This window comes from Columba livia, chromosome 2 (assembly GCF_036013475.1).
Source record: "Columba livia isolate bColLiv1 breed racing homer chromosome 2, bColLiv1.pat.W.v2, whole genome shotgun sequence".
In the NCBI taxonomy this organism is placed as follows: Eukaryota; Metazoa; Chordata; class Aves; order Columbiformes; family Columbidae; genus Columba; species Columba livia.
Window position 1 is genome coordinate 119,103,227 of NC_088603.1, and position 19,236 is coordinate 119,122,462.

The 19,236-nt window shown below is 38.5% G+C and overlaps 1 long non-coding RNA gene across 1 annotated transcript; it reads left to right on the forward strand.

Moving 5' to 3' along the window:
* Nucleotides 1–686: 686 nt before the first annotated feature.
* On the forward strand, nt 687–18,938 carry LOC135578617 (uncharacterized). The gene is made up of 3 exons (XR_010470561.1): nt 687–1,084; nt 1,679–1,826; nt 13,740–18,938. It is a non-coding gene; the product is annotated as an uncharacterized LOC135578617 (long non-coding RNA).
* The last annotated feature ends 298 nt before the right edge of the window (nt 18,939–19,236 follow it).

Consider the following 19,236-nt stretch of genomic DNA (forward strand, 5'->3'; position numbering starts at 1 on the left):
AGCAGCAGAAGGAAAAAACAACAGTGCGTAGTGACAAACATGGAACTGCCCCTGCCCTAAATATATTTTAAGTGGGCATCTAATGAGCAGGACCAAAGGAATTCCATGGAGGAGGAAGTCTTAAAATAGTATGGTTGTGAGCTGAGCTGTACGAGGTATTTGGCTGGCTCTCAACCCACAGAAGGCAAAGTGTCACAAAACAGCCTAGTGTTGCTGGGGGCAGGTCATTGTTAGTCCCCGCAGGAAAGGGATTAACTAGACAATTGCCTTTCTGCAGAGCAGAAACAAACTTCCCCATTAATTGCTACCAGCCTCTTCCTGCTCCAGTAGGTTACTCTGTCTTATTTCACTGCAAAGCCTTTGCCATCAGAGCAGACAGTACCTATGGGCACAGGAGGTGCTTCCCAATTAACTGTTTCAGTTTTTGCTCTTCTGAATTGCAACCCGATGCAAAACCACTTGCTTTTTAGACATAACTAAAGTATCTTAAGATTTACCAAGCAAAATCAGTTATTACTATTACCCATTGCACATCACTATTATTACTGTAATACAGCATAAGCTTATGTTCATCTCCATTGAAGGAAAGGCTTGTCTTTTATCATGCCTTTTTCAATATTTTTTTTTTTTTAATATTTATTTATTTACTTATTTACTTATTTATTTATATATTTAAACTTAGCTTGAATTGCAATTACATGAATTGCCATCTTGGAGCAGACCAGTAAACTAATTGAAATATATTATCCTCCCTCCATCTGCAGGCCAGGCTAGATGATTCTCAGGACAGTCAGGCTGCATGCCTGCAGAAATGCATATTTTCTATCTATTAGCTCATTGGCTACTTACAGAGAGAAGCCCGTGTTTTACTTTTGTGCCAAGACACAAGAATCTTGTACTTTCAGTTAATACTACATTGTTGCTGCTGAAGAACTGGAATCTGGGTGCAGAAAGTTGTTCTGTTCTCTTGTCTTGTACTAAACAAATGAATATTGCAGGTTGTAGAGGTTGGGAGAGAGACATCGTCCAGTCTAATCTTGTTTCATTTATTGATTTTTCTCTGTATTTGCTTTGGTACAGCTAGGTAAGTTTGAAACCAATCTTATTATTGACATCTTTTCTCATGCTGTTAATTCCAGGAAAAAACTGGTAGATACTCATAGTGGTACATTTAGTATTTAAATATTTACATTTTCTGTCTACTCTCCTGCCTCCTTCATGTACACTTCTAGCTCTTCTTGCAAATATTAAGATTTCTTCCTGTGTATATTTGTAAAAATATTTCATTTCCCCATCATCCTGATATTAAAATTTTCCCCTTTGTGGATCCAGGGATTTCTTGTGGTTTCTGGATTCTCGCTGTCACTCTGAGCAGGCTTTTGCTGACAACGTCACTCTCCTCTCTTGCAATGCTCACTTCTTGAATCTCTTCTGTCACACTTTGAGAGATTCTCATAGCCTTTTTCATTCTTCAGTCTTTTTCACTAATGCTTATGCTGTTTGCTGTTCTACTAATGTTTATTCCCTTCCTCAGTATGCATCAGACCTCACTCCTTATTTTCATACTGCTCTGTACATCATCTGTGTTAATTCACGCGTCTTCTTATTCTAAGGGCTGACATGATGTGATCACAATTGCACATTTTATGTAACAAGCACTTTGCCTTTCTTCTTTCAGAAACACACAACCCACCCAGGCTCCCAGTGTGCAGTTCTCTTCCCACTGAGCTCACTACTAGGAAGGGTCACAAGAAACAGGAAAAACTGAAAACCCACAGAAAGCTCTTCGTTGAAACTCATTGTACACAACACTCAGGCACTGCAAAGTAAGAACTTTTTACCTGAAATGCTATTAGTAGGTTCAGTGAAGAATGCAAAACCTTGATTGTCTCCTGAAAGTGTTTGCATATGTTGCTTCAAATATATACACTGAACCTGATACTTCAGAGGAGGACAAATATCCCATTTGGGCACATGATCAACTTCCACAGTGCTGCAAACATTAGGATATATTTCTTGTTACACTATCATTTATTATTATATTGCAATTCTCACTGGTAGAAATGTATATCCTGTTTTTAAACCAGTTAGAAAATCTATGCAAATCAGAGTTTAGAAAATGAAATTAATAACTAAAAATATTAATGTCTGGATGTCTCATAAAGCTTTGACTCTCCTGTGATTTTTTTTTCCTCTGAAACTGAAGCTCGCAGAAATTACTATTTGTTTTATTTTACTACAGAAATATCTAGCATTTTTAGCTTTTTAATTACTCCTGACCACATGATTTTCTAAGAACAACATTGATATTCTACATATATGCTAGCATGAAGCATGTGTTCCTCTGCAGAGGGAGTCTAAACCAATGACTTAAGAAACATTTTATGAGTTCAGTTGCCATATCATAACAGCTTTGGCAGTTTAAGGAACATTATTAGTGCAACATAAAACAATGCACAATTAGGAATCTGTTTTCCTTAGTATTATAACTGCTTTACAGGACCACATATAATATGATCAAAGAGCCTTAATAATTTATTTCAATTGATACTTTTCCTTGAAAGATAGAACTATTCCCAGGACTACCTCTAACCGGTGATATTGTTATTTAATTAAAATAGATCTTTGGCTGCTGATATAATTTTCCCCCAAGCCATGAATTCATTGTTTTATTGATTTTAGACATCGTATTCACAAAGAAAAAGAACATGAATACAGTATTGCAATTGCTCGTAGGATCTCCAGCACCAGACTCAGCTACAAATCCTTTCATTTTTGGTTCAAAGTTCAAGTACCTGATGATAATGTAGGTGTGTCAATGGGCTGCCAGTGGCTGCAAGCAGAGATTTTATTTTTGGCCTGTCTTGAGGACCTATCAGTCTCATTTGTATTACTGTGGGCAAAACCTTGTGATGTCCTTTTGTTTATTGAATAGTATATGCTTGTGTTGAAGTCTACATAGATATATGTGCATATGTATACATACATGGATACACATGTTCGTATATGTATGTGTGGTGTGCATATATGTATTGCTGTTGCTGCTGGAGCAGTAGAAATATGACATAGTATGTATTCCTGAAATGTTCCTTAGAAAGTAACTTTGAATTAACAATTGGGAAGAGTTTGTGTAGTTGAAAAAGAGCAGAAGAAAGAATATTTGGCAAAAGTGAACATAGTACACCCTTTTCCTTTTCACCAGAAAACTGTGGAGTCCCAGGGCAGGACTGTGGGTGAAAGACTGTATTTAAGTGGGTGATTTGCAGGGCAGAATTAGTCTTCAGACATACGTGCAACTGTAGAGAAGCAACTATCTCCTCACCACTCTGTCCTATCTGTTCCAGATGCAATACCATATAAGAAAGAGTTTTGTGTTTTTTTTTTTTTTTTTTTTCCTTGGATTTCAAGACATCACTGTGGTCAGGTCTCAGTAACCTTCAACTTGACCACGGCTACCAAATGAATACTTTCCACTGAAGGGAAGTCTGCAGCAGAAACCAATTGCCTGTCCCTTCCTTCCAAGTTCTCACAAGAGAGAACTGTTCTGTCTGTAAGTGAATTAAAAGACTGTAAGAGTTATAAGTGAACTTTTGTTAGAGCATTTGATACACTAGGTCATGAGTCTTTTCTGTAATGATTAATTTCGATATTAGCTTGTATAAGAAAATTATTACACGGATAACAAACCAGTGGAAACCAAAATGTGGCAATGTTTCTATTTCTGGTACAGAACAGTTTAAAGTCTGGTTTTCATTTTCAGTTTTATTAATGGATCAGTAGAGAGGCCAAAGAGAAACCCATTAAAACGAATGCATTAGAGAGAACTGTGTGAATGGTATTGAGGACAGAGACAGAAAAAACCCATAAACAAGCAATGTTAAAAACCTTCCTTGAAAGAGAATTGATTATTGGGCTATTTAAATTGATTGCTAAAATGATGTCAGGAAGAGGGTTTTTTTATTATTATTCTGGATCAGATTAAGGGAAAGCTGTGCGAGTAAGCTTCTGTTTTTTCTTTTTGCTTTCCTCTGAACTGTGGGTGTGGTCCACTAGCTCCTAAGAGCTTTCTCTACTAAATTCATTGTTCTTGCAGGGACCCTGGGCAGCAGGAAACATTCTAGAAATTGGTTTTCATCTTTACAATTTGTTTTAAGTTTGTCAGAGGGCAATGAAGTTATTTTATGGCCTGTAGAGTAAGGGCAATATGATATAGTATCAGCGTTCTGTGGACTTTCCTAAATGAAACACCTTGGACTACAGAGGGCAGAATTCAGTGCCCCTTGTGACCCTCATGAGTCTAAAGTTCCCGTTGCCAACCCCAGGGTTATCAGTAAGAAGGTCTCTTTGCACAGGGTTAAAATGAAAGTGAGACTTCTTTAATGAAGAGAGTTTTTCCAGCATTAATTAATCTAACAAATTGATTCTAAGTTTTGTTGTACTTTGCAGCATATCACAATGTCCTGATTATCTAAGGCACGAGTTTCAAAATGTAATAGTAGACTTTTGTTCTGATCAAGTCTTACGGACAACGATGCATGACCAGCAGGCAGGCATGATATGTCTTGTTGCTGATCTGAGAGAGCTCAGAAAAGCTCAGAACCAAGCTTGTGTTACCACAGCGCCAGAACAGAAATGTGCCATTTGTTACCTTCAACATCGCTGGGCAGAGCGGGGAAGGAAGAGGGAGGGAGGTGGCAGAAACAGCATGTGGACACCAGCCACGCACCACCTGCCTCTGTTGCTGCTTTGGGAGTTGGAAAGAAGAAATTCTGATCCAAATCTATATGTCCCAGACATAAGTCATCAAGAAATCACTAACTAAATCCTACCTTCATATTTCGTTTGGTCCAAAAGGCTGCTAACAAGAGCATTCTCCTGGACTCACCACACCCCACTGATCATCATCTGTACAACCATAGCGATCTTCTGAGTACCTCATGTCTTCTGACATTTTGGTTTCTGAGATCTTATCTAATTAGTGCCAGTAATCATGGCCATTCCATTTAATGTTCCAATTGACAAACTTCAATTAAATTGAATGTGGTTGCAGTCTCTTACATCAAGTAAATATTACAATATTAAATAGGATGAAATGTTTTTTCTTTGTTTTTGCTTTTGATTGTTTTTTGATAATGGTACCTGAGTTCACACTAATCCCCTCTAGATTGCTGAAATTTCACCATGTAGGAGATTACTACTTAATGAACAGATGCCTAGGCACTGAATTTTGGAACAAATTCTCTGAGGTCCTGACTGTTACAGAGCCTAAAATAGGCACAGTCTCAGACTTTTTTGTGCTGAAGTACTGAGTTTAAGTACCATCAGAAAATTAGCTTTGAGTGCACTTCAGTGTTATGCTAAACTGAAGTGAGGTGATTACTTTTTTCTCTTCTTCTTCTTCTTCTTTTTTTTTTTTTTTTTTTTCCCAGATGATAAGAAAATTCTACCGTGAGTTTTCTCCCATCACAGTCTCCTTTTAGGAGACTTCAATCTTTTTCCCGCAGAAGTCCCAACAGATCTTTTAAAGCCTACATGAAGCATTAGCTTACAATGCCCTAATTCATAATGACTGATTCGCAATTTGCTACTTCCAAATTCTAGCCTGAATCTACATTCTGTAGGTGTGTGTAGAAGGGAACTATTCAGTACCAATTAGGAGTTTCCAAAGTGACTGAGTCTTTGCAGTAAATATGCCAATTCGGGTTATCGAAATTCATCAGCTTGGAACACTTACCATTCTAATTGTAGTAAGGAATACTAACAATAAATTGCAAGATGCAACAGCATGCAAACGACTATTCAGTACTTCAAAGGTAGTAAGCTGTGAGGCACTGTGCCGAAGACCAAGGAAGAGTGGATTTCCTGAGTGTGAATTATTGCACAATAATTCATGCTCTGGAATACATTGCAGAACATGTAAGATCGTTAAGCAAATGAGCTTTCAAATATTGCTAAAGTGAATGCTAAGTTGATAATGTATATGGTAGATTCATGTTTGTCCTCCCTTTCAATTTAAAGCAAAAATAGGACAAATTAGCTTTACTGACAGTACAGCATGATTCTTTTGTGTCTGGACTTGTACGATTTAATAGGAGATGAGTTTAGGTGAAACCCTCAGGCTGTAGACATTGCTGGAGGACAGAAACTTTGAAAATTGAATCTACATTCAGTAATCTGACATTGCTGGGGCTTTCAGGGTTATAAGTAAACAAAAGACTTTGGTGGTGGACAGCTTTATAATACAGTCAAACACAATGGTACCTGGCCTATCTTTAGAGGGTACTTTTGGTCTTATGCTCAGAAGCTTTGTCCAGCTTTTATAAATGGAAGCATAAGCAAGTGGTACTGAATGCATGACTGCGGTAACATCTTTTCATTCTGATGAAGCAAATTCAGATTGTAGTGTCCTACATACTTCCAACTGGAAGGAAGAAAGCCATTAATGATGTCCCACCCAAATAGACAAAGCTTCCACCTATTATAGCTTACATCTATTTAGTATGCATATTTTATCTATGTTTAGACATAAAGATCTAGATCCTTAAAGGTGTTTATGAGCTGAATTTCTGCAGAGTCACCTAATTTATGACAAAATTAGGCACTGGTATTTTAGAGCTTAGGTCTTTGTAGTGATAAAAGTGCTGAAACAAGAGCAACATAAAATTTTGTTTTGAAAAGATGTGTTTTGCATCTTAATAACTGAGCTGATCTTTACCTTCAGCCTTTATAGTGTGGAGAACATTTTGGAATTATGTTAAAGATGAACTTCTATCTGAAAGCATGGTTCTCAGAGAGGTGGTTATGTAAAAAAAGTAATTTCTGACTGAAAAGATCCTTGTCCTCTACCTGATTATGCTGGCAAGATTTTGCTCACATTTTTTTGTGTTAACTCTTTTGCACTGAAACATCCAGCAAGGGATGTCTCTTGCAAGGCAATTAGCAACAAATTGACAACACTGTCCGTTTGAAATGGAATATGCAGTTTCACCGATAAAGACTAATGTTTCTTGAGTCTGTATGTCCCTGATGAACTGAATGGTGTGGACTGGAGTTTTGAATGCTTCCAGAGCAAGGGGACAGTTCTCAGAGCTGAGGTGCCTCTGCTTGGTTGAATTTAAACTTTTCCATGTGGAGAGTAAGTAGGCACATGAAGCAATAATTTTTATTGTCTCATTCACCTTCCAATTATCTTCTTTCAGAGTTTAAGAGACTGGCAGAAACATTCTTGTTCCTGTCCTTTTCAAAGAGTTTGCATTTGCCAGAAAAAACAGAATTTGACATTTTACCAATGTAACTGAGGGAGAAAATGACAAAATTAAAACAAGGCTAGGTTCATTCAGAGGCCACACTGATACTCAAGGGCAAAGAAAAAAGTTATTCAACAGGAACCTGAAGTACATGAAACAATAAACCTGAGGTCCCTAACAAAGGCTTCTGGCACTGACAGAGTGTAAATAGTAAAGATTAATAAATGTGATTAATTAAATCAGATTGGATTTTGCTATAGGACACATTGGAGTGCTCAGAAACTCTCCACTGTCTCCTTTTACAAGGGTTAGTTGTAGAAACTGAAGCAGCTCTATTATTTCAGTAACTGTAATATTAATGTAGTCAAGAAGGATAGTCCACTAATTAAGGCATCTTTTTAGGAACCAGGAGACCGGACATTTAGACCTCATAGTCCAACTGTCTAGCAAGAAGAAAGTGATAACAAAATTGTAGGAGTGATTTAAATGACTAAATCTTAGTTTCTCATGAAAATTGCTGTCCTGGGGGAAGATCTGTGTTTTCTCATTGCACCAAGCCACTTTTTCCTTGTTATACTAGGTGTTATTATTCATAAAATGATTAAATGTGGTATACTTACATCTTATTTGTTGAAAGCATAATTTGAAGTACCTTCATGTAACATCTCTGTTCCTTTTTACCTCACCTTTAAGGAACAACTGAACAAGGAAAGCAGTCACTGTAACTTACAGGGATACTGAGATACAAATGATGCCTCAGAGGGCCAAAGGGGAAGGATATATGGTGTCTGTCTTTAAGCAGAGAGAGAAAGAAGACTTGAAAAATTAAGTCCAGCTGGTCTAATGTCAATACTGAGAAAGATACTGAAACAATTTTCTAAGCAGTCAATTTATAAGTACTTAGGGATGATAAGAAAAAGTCCATATGGATTTATCAGAAAAAAGAATGTCAAGTCATTCTAATTACTTTCTTTGACAAGGTAACTGTCCTTATAAATAAAAGGATGCAGTAGATATGGTATATAGTAATCTTACATTTTGACCTATCCTCATGCAACTTTCTCACAAGCAAATTAAAGAAAAATGACCTAAATGAAAATATTAGAAAGTGGCTGAAAAAGAGTGTTTGGGAACAGATATGAGGTAGTTCACTGTTAGAATGAGTAGTTGGTAAATCCATTCTGGTCAGTGTTTTGGATGTCTGTAGAGACTGTCATTACAAATTCTTGCATACCCTGAGAGTGAGGGAGATTTTCAATGCTTTCTAAAGCATAACTGAATTTAAAAATTATTGCAAAAAATTGGAAAAATGATCTGAAACCACTGAAATGAGGTTCAGTAAAGATTAGTGTGAAGTGCTCTTTCCAGAGAGGGACAGTCACACAGACACATCCAGAGCAGGGAGTAACTGGCCAGACAGCAGTGCTGCAGAGGAGCCGAGGGTGGTAGTGGAGTACAGACCAAGTATGACTCAAGAGCATAATGTCTTTTTTGGAACAGCAACATTACTCTGTGTATTAAGATTAATTAATTAAATTATTAGAATTTAAAGAAATTATTAGAATTAAAAGAAATGCCATGTGCCAGGCAGAGGTAGGAAAACCATCCTGTTTGGCACTTCGAGCTCTCAGCTGGGAAACTCAGTCCAACTTTGGGCACCACTTTTTCAGAAAGATGTAGACAACTTGGCGAGTGTCCAGAAGAGAGCAACAGGAATGATAAGCGGTTTAGAAAACATGACCTATGAGGAAAGATTGAAGGAATTGGGTTTGTTTAGTCTACAACAGAAGAGCCTGAGAGGGACGTGATAACAGTCTTCAAGTATGTAGAAGGTTGTTGTAAAGAGGACAGTGATCAATTATACTCCAAGTCCACTGACAAAGCACAGAGAAAAATGATTGCTTTAATATGAAATTAAGAAGGTTTAAGTTAGATATGGAAAAAACCCCACAAAAATCAAAATCCTTTTACCAATCTGAGGATAACTAAGTACTTGTACAAGGTACCTAGGAAGTTACAAGAGTTTTTGGAGAATTGATGGATAAAATAAATATGAGCCAGAGAAAATGCAGGTATTTTAAAAGCACAGGAATGAACTATATAAATTGCTGGGGCTCCTTTTATGTTCTATATCCTCTGATTTCTATGAAATATGAAATAATCTGCTCTGCAAAAGAATTACCTGACCCTGAACTTCAGCAATCTCAGAATTAAGGACTTTCCTAATTTATGTTAGGGTCATTTACTTTATTTTCATGCCTGAATTTATTTTCTGGTTTTGGGATACAGCGGTTTAAAAGAATTGCAAGTGCTTATTTAAAAAAACACAAAACCAAACAATAACACAAGCAACCAAAACCAAACCAAATTAAAAAAAAATAACCAACCAACCTGTGTGTATACTAAGCCTTTACTACCATTGTTATCAAAAGTTTTTATGAAGCTTAGTAAAGAAGGCATTTAAAGTCTTAACTTTATCTCTTAAAGCACAAAGGACATCAGTGACGTAGTGGCTGTAGTTATTTCTAAGAGAGCATTAACTTATTTTTCAGTTTCTGATATATTTGTAACTGTGGAATTGTCCCTATAGAATAGAAAATATGAAAAAATCATTATCATAATCTAATCTTTCCAGCAACTTGACAAGGAAGATATCAATGAAGCTGAGCAAAACCTACACTATGTGTTGCAGAGACTGATAGGCAGACAGATACTATGTTCTGCTGATTCTGCTTTGAGAGTGCTAAGTTCCAGCAAAGAGATGTCAGGGCAGGTGAGAAAAGATAACATCTGAAATCACCACAGGGAGATCTACCAGGGCTAAGCTGACAAAAACTTATGGCTAAGTTCTTGCCATAGGTTCAGGCAGTATAAAACCAAGGTATCTAATTCTCTTCTGTTGCTAGTTTTACATGGTTCAGTACAGTTATTTGTGGCTTACAACACTGAGCCTAGTTTCAACTCAGGTTAGCTAAGGGAAAGAAGATACTTAATTTGTTACAGGGTAATACCTACAGATGGGACTGAAAGGGACCTCTAGGGTCACAGAATCCATCCCCCTGTTACTGTAAATTACCAGGTCTCATAGTCCATCTATTTAATGAGACCTGTCTAAAAACTCACTTTGAACAGCAGTAAGAAGCTGAACCAATTGTATGTCTAGTATTTCCCAACTGGGACTGCTGGTCAAAATCTGGGAAGGAAGTGATGGACACATTAATTCTCATTTTTAGGTTGTTGCATTAAACTGATGAAACTATTGGAGGGAGATAAGTTAAGGGGCTAGGTATTAATTAATTAATTAATTAAATATTTCAATGAACAACAAATAAGGGGCATGAGAAGTTATAGCTAAGAGGTGGCTGACATCATTGGGTATCAACAAATCATTTATATTTATAGTTGCGTGTATGTGCATGAAATTACTATTAGAGTGGCTACAGTTTGGGTCAAAAATGCTTTTCACATATGTTTGCATAAACTTTCCATTTGATCTGGATATGGTCCTCTATTATTTACCTTCTTTAATGTTTGACCTGCTTAAAATGCTGTATCACCACTTCTTCTTTCTCTGAGGACTGTGAAATCCCTGCTAGATATAGTGTTTATATAGAATATAATTGACAAGAGTCAGTAATGAAAAGTGGTCTCCAAGCTTGAGCTAGTATAAGGCCTCCCTCATTTCAATGGCCTCCTAAATGTCTACTTTAGCCTGCCTATGAGAAATCAGCCATTTACACATGATTAGCTGGGCAGAGTTAGAATTTATCCACAGCAAAAGAGCACAATAATATCACATTCTCAGTGCAGAGCTACAGCCTTAAATTTTGCCTATTCTAACCTGAAAACTCTACAGAAACTGTCTTCTTTTACCTAGTGTATTACAAAACATTGCAAAACTGCTAGACATGATATTGCTGGATAAGCCGGATTTTCAGTGATCGGTAAATCATTGCATTTATGCGCCGTGATCCTGAAAGCACCCCTCAGATACCTTGCTGGAGTAGGTGTCCTGGTGGATTTTCAGCTGCATCCTTTCTGACCCTGCTTGAAACCCCTCACTGACACATATTTAAACTCCTCTCCTTGCTCGTTGTCCTATGGCCACTTTTCTCTGCATGCATTTATCCATATTTTTCTGTGATGGCCTCCCTGGAACGTACTTCATTCTCCCTCACAGTTTAGCTGGCTATTCCTTCCTTCCACCTGGACTGCAAAACATTTCTCCCTTGTAAAGAGACAGCACCATATCCCACAGCCAAATCTTCTAGACCTCATCAAACGACATGGTGAAGGTATAGGAATCACTGTTACTCATGACATTTTCCTTTCACCTGCTGTTTGAACTTATTTCCTTCTCTCCAAGAAGTCATACCCAGGAGGTCTTCAAGTATCCAAGATATTATAATTATGTTAATGTTGATAAGTACAACATGGACAGGGACTCTTGTCTCTGCCACACAGCATATGGTGCTACATCTCCTCTGAGAATATGGTTTCCCAGGGGGTCTAAGATGCAACTATTACTTTAAGTGTGTTATTTTCAGGTATGTTCAGTAAGGTGAGGGCTGTGTTTCTGCCCATCAGAATCAGGGTTTCATAGTACAGAAATCGTGGGCTTGTGTTGCATGCTGTGGTGCAAAGGTGTGTAGAGATATTGGAATGCACTATGCCTGTGCAGATAGTATTAGAGGACAGTACAGACTCTAATTTGTTGTAGTCTCACCCACATTACCTGCTTAGAGAGCTCCCTGACATATGTGCATTGAAAACTGGTAGTCAACCCAGGCCAAAACTGTGCCAACAGAGGTACTAATAAATAAGCAGAAAGAATGATCATAGTCCAGTAATCAAGTTCACTCCCTGACTGTGGTTTATTTAGTGGTATAGATAGAGTCTGTGTTTTGGACATGCTGTACAAAACATAATCTGTTTTATTTTTGCTGTAATGTACTAAGGCAATGTGTAATACATCAGACACTAACATTTTTAATATATTTTCAGCCACCAGATTTTTTTATGACAATAATAACAATAATTAAGAAATGAGTGCAGAATATAACTCATGTTTTGCATGTTATAGATGTTCTCCAAATCAGGCAAATGTCCTGTGCTAGAAAATAAGAACGAAAGGGTGGGAGAGTTCATGGACAGTAACTCTTGCTTTGAGCTGGAGACCTCTCTAGACATGTTTATTATCATTGTGTACTGCTTCAACTGCAGGTTTAGCAGCAAAATAAAAAGCTGTCTTGTTTAAAGGAAGATGTAACTCATTTTATGAGCAGGGATGACAAACAGCTGCTTCCATATGTTGCTACTATCAGGACAAATTCTTTGTTAAATGGCATCTTTAAGATTAAACTGTGTGCTGAAAATAAACACAACAAAAGCGTGAGATGATTGAGGAGAACAGTGACCCACTCCAGGAGAAAATACACTTTGTTTCAGCTGATGATGAATCTGCATGACCCAGACAGACCGTTCTAACATTGACTATCGTTGCATTCTGCACTATTTTGACATACAATATAAATGTCTATGATAAGGGGTAAAAGGCACATTGGCCCATCTGTGCTAGTTTTAAACCTCTTTGTCCAACTTTACTTTGTGATGTTCTAACCATTTTTGTTTTAATTTATTTTTTTAAGTGAATTTTTAACATAGTTTGGACCTACTTCTGCTTTCTGTAGTGTCTCTATTAGAAAATGTTTTAAGTGCAACCCTCTGTTAGCCAGATTGAAACACAGTTTGTGAAGGTGTCATGATGCCCTCTTTGATGTTGAAGGGAGACGCATCTGCCTTGAATGAGAGCAAGATCAAATCACCTAAGCAAATGGTTGGCTATTCAGATAGTCCCAAGGAAGCCAAGTGCGATTCAAGACTTTCTATAAAGGAGAAAAGGCTCTGGCTTCAGTTTTAATGATGAAGTATTTTCCTTTCATAATAGCCAGAGTGTGAATCTCCTGCCATCATCCTAATAGCCCCAGATTTACTCTTGGTCTTATGGATCTTTCTTCTCTAACAGATCCATAGAGAAAAGTGAGATTTCCAAGCCCTGTTAGGGCTGTCTAGTTCTTGCAGTTGCCTCCTAGTAACCTCTGATCACCTGCTTCTCACTAGACTTTCATACTATTGTCTCTTAATGAGCTTCTATGCCTTGCTTCAAAGAGTTTTATAACACAGCCTCAGGAACCATATATGTTTGGCATATAATGTGCTATCACTCAGAGATCTTTAAATGCCTTTTATATGCACATCTTTTACACAGAGAAGATTTTGATTCAAAAGAGCTGTTTGAAAATTGTTTGAAGAAGGTGTGAGAAGGCTAGTGTATGTTATGGATGCTTCTCCAAAAACGAACACGTATCAGTTAAATAAGTTCCAGGATGTTTTTCCAGACATTTTGAAAAAATAATTAAATTTGCTTTTGCATTATTGGTTTGCAATATTTTCATTATATAAAACACTTTTTCTTTTTTTTTACTTTGACAGGTATATATTTACTTTTTATTATGGACAGATAGGAAATCTTGAAAAGATGAGCCACCTACTGACAGTACAGAGAGCCTGAAATAATAGCTCTCATGGGTTTGAGTTCCCATTTCGACATCACACTGATTCCTGCTGCGGAGCCCATCTCAACACAGCGCCCTGGATGATTTCTCCATCTCCCTCTCAACACTGTATTTCTACAAATACAGGATTTTAGAAATGTCTACAGTCACAGTATGTCACTGGTTATAGGAAACACCTCCTTGGGTGTGTTAAAGGCACTGCTCTGCAGCCATTCAGCCTTAGCCACAGTATTCAATCGTTTATTACTGTGGGTTATATCATCTGCTATGTTCTACTTTGCCAGATTTTTGTTCTTAATCATGTCGGTCTTTCTGCATGTTGTATCTGTGCAATCAAATGCATGTCATTTACACTCTTCCTATCTGAATTGAGAACATGCATTTCAAGCTTTTATGTATCCAAGCAAAGTGAGCAAAGGAAAAACCACATGTTAGTGACTACCGCTTTCTGTGTCTCATACAAAAGATTTATCTTGATATACAGTTTTGTGTTGGTTTAAACAGGGAAGTGACATTTAAAAAAATCCACTTTGGGGGATGTTATTGAAAGAACTTAAATGCATGTTATGATTAACTTGCCAAAGCTACTAGAAGTAAACACATGCTTAATGTAGACTAGAACGTCTTCACATAAAACTCTTTCCCACATCCCTCTCCCTCCACCTCCCAAGTTCCATCCCAGCCTAAGGCAGTAAAATCTGTAGGGTGGGGGTTTCCTTAAACACATTGTATATGAGAGTATGTGACTTATCATCTCTGTGCCTCATTTACAGTGAGACCTAGCAGCTGCTTCGCAACCATGTGATACATTGAGCTTTGTATAATAGTTCACTTGAAGGTCTTTGCACAGTTCAGGCATGTCAGCTGAGTACCTTCAAGCAGTGCAGGGACTTGTAATTAGAGTGGCCTGAGGCTGCTCGCCTTTCTGAGGGGCTTTGTCTTCCCCGCCGAGCTCAGTGGTATTCTGTTTCCATAGGCTCACCATCCCAGCACTCTGATGAGGGCTCAGCAGGCGGTGGGGGGATCCGAGGTATGTCAGGAACTGAAGACAGGTATGAAAGTTCAAGCCTAGACAAAGGTCTTAGTCATTTGAACAAGAAGCATGCAGCACCTTGCCTCTCTGCTGGATCCCGCAGCAGGTAAAGAAAGAACCGCCCTGTGCTTTACCTCAGAGGAGTTATGCCCAGGTCCCTTTCCAAAATAAACAATCCACTGTGTTTATCTGTAATGACTTTTGTCACTTTAAGCAAGTTGGCTGGTGCAGGCATTCTTGGGAGGATATCAAAGGAAGAAACATATTGTTTTCTAAGTCAGCCTTTTAAATGACTGCATCACTTCTGAAACACTCTGAGCACTTTACACCCTGTCTGCAATTTCCCATCCATTTTTCCCTGAGCATTTTTGGAAGCAGAGATTGAAGAATTTGGAAGGCATAGGTCTGAACTTCCGATTTCTGCCTTTCCATTTCTGTCATGCCCTGAGATCAAAGGGAAAAAAATAAAGAAAAAGAATGAACCTGAGATTTTTAGATGGAAGAGTACACTTTTGGTCACTCAAATTTGCAAAGGCCCATTGAAGCCCAGAGGATTTTAAACAGCAAATCAACAAGACTTTGCTAAAACAGCTGCTGTAATAAACAGATAACTTGGTTTTAATTCATAAAAGGGTTACTTTTGATGGTTGGGGTAGGAGGAAAAGTTCCTCACAAGTATAAACTGGCATACTATTTCCATCTGTTACTTTCCTGCTCTGGAGTGCTCTGTAGTGGGTATAAATCAATGTATAAGAAATGACAGGTCTGACTGTACGGAAGCTTATTTACTTACTCTTGTACCTCTCTCTCATGGCTCACTGAGGAAAAAAATATTTCTAGTGCCCACACTCACTGCTACATGAGAAAATGAGATTTTTCCACAGAAGTCCAGAGAAACATCGTCGTGTTGGGCTGGCGCTCAAGAGACACAACAGCCCTCCCTTCCTACCACCTCCTGTACACCCATTGCCTGGCTGTACCTCCATCACCTTCAGAGGGGTGGGAGAGTGGTGAGTGCTCACCAAAGTGACTGTGGGTGTCACAAAGGTGACCTCCTTTTTAAATGAATCTGAAGAGTTGTCATTTTTTTATGAATGAAGAAAAAGGTTTGCTCTCAGTGCTGTCGGGAGACACAGAGCTCTCCTTCTTCTGAGGACATCACATGCTCATATTCACAACAGCATATAGCCTTTGTAGCTATATTTATCTCTTTAAAAAAAAAAGGGGGTCATGGACCACCCTTTAGCCCCATGGCTGCTCAGGCTCAGCTGTCTTCAGAGCAGGAAGGTCTGGTGGATTACAGCTCTAGTAGCAAAGGAGATGCTTGGGTTGGTTGGATTAAAGAGAATTTGCTGCACCGCTGCATTGTGAGGCTGGTCCTTGGCTCTGAGCAGTGTCCACCAGCAGTGTCAGCCAATTGCCGTAGATGGTCCAAAGGTCATCATGGCCTTGAAACCATTCCCAGTAGGCCAGCTTGTCACAGCCCCCTTCTTCTGGTGGGAATGTGATGGGAATGCTCTTCCTTGCCAGCTGACCTCAAAGCCAGAGACCAGTCGCAGGCACACTTAATTACCAGTATGCGTAGCGGGAGTTTGCACCATTACAACTCAGAGAGCAACTTTGGGTTTCCTCTGGACCACAGGGTATTCTTGTGACTCTAAGACATAACTATCATGTCACTCTTAGTTATTTAGTTTAAAGTAGCTGAAATAGTTGAGGGCTATGTCGCAAGCAAAAAGTCGTGGTTTTATAGCACAGATTGAATGGATATGCTACATAGGCAAATGGGAACAAATTGGGCATGAAGAGCACTTCACAGTGTAGTGTCTGCTGGGATAGTGCTGGAGGAGTAGAGAAGGTGGAGGGAGCCAAATGTGGTGCCATCTTAGCCATGTTGTCCTTTGGAAGTGGTCCCTGAGGAAGACTATCCCCCTGCTTCCTCCAACACATGCACCATGGTCTGCTGCTGCCTTTGCTGCACCAGCTTGCTGCTCTTCTTGCCTCTCCTGGTGTTGTGTCTGCCCCTGCTACCCTGGCTCTGCCATGACCTCCACGGAGCTGGGCAGCACTGGACACACAGGCACACCGCAGGCACACAGACACACCGCAGACACACAGGACTCCATTGAGTTTCCCTCACAGTTGTGTGAGCTCAGCCCACAAGCTGGTCTCGGTGGGCAATACAAGCCTGACATCAGGATTTTGTCTCTGGCACTCTGAGTAACAGCTGGGTTTGCTTCCAGCCCTAAGTTCCATGTAGCTGTGGGTTAATTGCTTGCTAGAGTAAAGCTGGCTAATTTGGTACTAATTTTGGAGTGTCTACATTGTGTTTTTGTCATGGTAGTCTAAACAGGCATAAGAAACATTCAGCAAGCTTGCTTGGGCTTTTCTTCCTCCTTTAGAAACAGCAGACTAGAAACAACCCAAACCACTGCAACTGTTTAGTTATATCTGGGATTTGGATACTGTTATTCACTTACACTAATACTAGTTATTTATATCCACCAATAGTACTCAGTAATATTGAATGGATTTTGGCCCCGTAGCTCCCTTGTATATTCAAAAATAGGGAAGCCTGATGAAAAAATTTCCCTGCCTGTCCCTTAGGGTTTGTAACTAAAAGTTTTGACTTTGGACTTTGCATTCTCTTTAGTATTTTGAAATCAGTATTTCCTTTAATTAACCTGAACATTTTGGAGCTTACTCAATCACCAAAGATATCAGAATATTGCCACTTGGCCAGTTTTCCTCTTAGAGATAATATTTTTTGAAGATCTACATAAGCATCACTGAATTGCTTCGTGTTTTTCAGTGCTCTTGGAAATGAGTGTTGTATCAAACTCATCACAGAATTAAGCTTGCTGGTTCCCAGGCACAAGGCTGATCAAGCAAGCTGGCATCCAGCTCATATTATTTTAACACTGAACATGTCCATGATTGTGCTCTAGCTGGTGTCAGCAATAAAATCCCATTGATTTAAAGGAAAGTAGGATGGGGCCCAAAATGCTAATTCTGTTGACTTTCTTAATGGGCTTCAGTTTAACTCTACAGCACTGAAGACTATTTTGTTTCCTATGGCCCAACCTTATCTCTTTATCTCCATACTCCAAGTTTACATGACTCCGTTTTTCATCCCATCAACAAAGAATTATGCTGAATTACGGCTTTGTTACTAAAGGGAAATTGTATGTTTGAGGTATTTTTTTCATGAAGCATTTTGGCCAAGTGGATGAGGTATTAATATGAGAAACTATAAACATATCTTGGTTTTCTAAACTGCGGATAGAGTGATTGGCTTAATTTGTTTCTATACACTGCCATCTTGAAAACTAAACTGAAGCATCCAAATTAAACAGGAGATGTAAATATTAGCCAGATGTTCCCTGGTGTCAGAACTCTCTTTTGTTTCTTTCTTTCTTTTTTTTTTTTTTTCTATTAAATGGGTACACATTTTTACATCTAACATAGTGACCTATGTTTTAGATTTTGGTCCTGGCCTAATGGCTTTTTATCATATGATTATGATATCATCCAATCATGTAAGCGTCATGAGATGCTGTTCAGCTTTGCTGAAGCACATGAGTGTCAAACTGCTTAGTTTAGGCTGAACCATTTGTCTGACTGTCTTAACATGGGGAGTGAATGTGCTGTTAATTTAGGAAATGCCAGCTGAGGCTGAGGGTTTAGCGAGCCAAGCAAAACAGAGCACTGACCACAGATTGAAACATTACAGAGTTCCTTAATGGTTCTGTCAAAAAGAAATATAACGCTTTTTCCCCCCCTTACAGAAGTTGCAATAGTCTTCTGGTGCAAGTAGCAACCAGTAGGGTTTTAACATTGATAAACATGGACGGAAAAGACAGGCACTTGACTTAGCTTTTGGTTAATGCTTTTTCCTGAAGACATTTGTTTGAGTTTGATGATAGTGAAGCTTTTGGTTCCATTCCTCACATTTTATATCACTTGGGAAATGACCGCAGCTACCAGCAAATGAGGATTTAGCAGATACAGATGGCAGATTTTCAATATAATTAAAATTCTAACACTGACTTTATGGGTTTAATGCAAATAAACAAATGAAAATGATGTCTCTCTCTTTTTTTTTCTTTTCCTTTATTTTTTTTCATGTTAACTCAATAAACTTGTTCAGAATTATGATATTTTTAAATTTCCTTTGATGTAGGTCTGGATTTGTGACATAGTGAGAATGCTAGAAGAACCTTGAATCTCCTGATAAGCAGTAACAGTTAAACCTCCACAAAATTGACTGTAGAGCTTGAAAAGTTATGGGTTCTGCTGAGAGGATTTGCTGCAACAATCCTTATTGTAAAACCCTTTTGTTCCTGAGCTGCACATTTGCTAGGGCCTTTGTCCTCCTCTG